Raw genomic sequence first — 1724 nt, 5'->3', positions numbered from 1 at the left:
GGGGCAGCTAAATTACAAGGCTCCTTAGAGGAAGAGTTCTTTCCATTCAATTAATGAACAAGTTTTTAGGTATTATTAAGGTATGATTGATACAATAAACTGCACATAGTTAAGGAGTACAACTTGACCAGTGTTGAAATATGCATACACTCATGTAACTATCCTCACAGTCAACATAATAAACAATTCCATAATGCCCAACAGTTTCCTAGGCATGCCTGTAATCTACTCTCCAGCTCTGTCCCTAGACAACCACTAATCTGTTTTTTGTTTGTTTGCTCTTAGTTCTTTGGGGGTGGGGTTTTTTTGTGGTTTGGGGAGTATTTTTTACTGGTTTCCAAATGATCCTTTATTGAAATATTTTCCTCAGTAGTTCCTAACTAGCTGGGCATTCAACTGTACCAGTTGATGTCATCTATGACATCATGATGATGATGGTGACCGTCAACAGTGCAGCCATACACTGGGCAGTCCCCAGGATTTCTTGAATGGTTCCAGAGAGTTTTCTAGCTAAACATCCATGCCACATCTGTCAGACAAAGTTGACAATCTCTTCAACAGTGATGTTTCCTATGTGTTTAATGTTTTTTGATTCTTTCCGTCTCTAGGTGGTTCCTTGAGGGCTTTGATGGCCAGGGTAGAAGTAGAAGGTACCACCTCAATCTGGGCCTGTCTGTTCTAAATGGGTAGGTCCACTATAATCCTCAGGCCCTTCATGTCACTGGTTGCCTTGGTGATGCCACCATCAAGCTTTTTTGGAGACAGACTCAGGGGACAGATATTGGTGGCCAGGGCAGACATGGGATCAATTTCCCGACTAAGGCACCTCAAGTACACACAACTTTTGATCTTGTTGGGGTTGAACTTGAGTGACATGTTGGAGGCAGCTGGTGTCAGATAGACCTGGATGCAAAAAGACAGAAGAAAGTTGACCCTTGGGCTGCTCTGAGATAAAACAGGAAAGCTGCTTTTTGTTATTATATATTTGTTTGCACTTTCTAGAAATGAGGTCCTGTAGTATGTACTCTTTTTTGGTCTGGCTTATGTAATTCAACATAAATGATTTTGAGAGTCATCCATATTGTTGCACGTATCAATAGTTTGTTCCTTTATTCTGAGTTTATTGTAAGGATATAGAAAAACTAAACTGAAATGGACTATAGACCTAAATGCCAACCCATAAAACTTCTAAAAGAAAACAGGAAAAAAATCATAATGGCCTTGAGTTGGGATAAGATATCTAATACAGCAGGGACCCCCAACCCCCATGCCGCGGACAACTACTGGTCCGCAGCCCGTTAGGAACCGGGCCGTGCAGCCGGAGGTGAGCGGCGGGCAAGCGAGTTAAGCTGCATCTGCCGCTCCCCATCGCTCGCATTACCGCCTGAGCCATCCCTGCGCCCCCACCCCACCCCCAGGTCCACGGAAAAACTGTCTTCTACAGAACCGGTTCCTGGTGCCAAAAAGGTTGGGGACCACTGTATAGGACAACAAAAGCGTGAACTATCAAAACATCAATAAATTGAACTTCATCAAAATTAAAACTTTTTCTCTTCCCAACACACTGTTAAGAAAGTGGAAAGAAGGGCGGGCTTCCTTGGTGGTGCAGTGGTTAAGAATCCGCCTGCCGATGCAGGGGACACAGGTTCGAGCCCTGGTCCGGGAAGATCCCACATGCTGCGGAGCAACTAAGCCCGTGCACCACAGCTACTGAGCCTGCAATC

The 1724-nt window shown here is 44.4% G+C and overlaps 1 pseudogene; it reads right to left on the bottom strand.

Moving 5' to 3' along the window:
• Nucleotides 1–376: 376 nt before the first annotated feature.
• Nucleotides 377–876, bottom strand: LOC131745151 (large ribosomal subunit protein uL11-like; annotated as a pseudogene).
• Between the last annotated feature and the right edge of the window lie 848 nt (nt 877–1724).

Source organism: Kogia breviceps, chromosome 18, assembly GCF_026419965.1.
Source record: "Kogia breviceps isolate mKogBre1 chromosome 18, mKogBre1 haplotype 1, whole genome shotgun sequence".
Lineage (NCBI taxonomy): Eukaryota > Metazoa > Chordata > Mammalia > Artiodactyla > Physeteridae > Kogia > Kogia breviceps.
The sequence above is the reverse complement of the archived record's forward strand: the minus strand, read 5'-3'. Positions and strand labels throughout refer to the sequence as shown.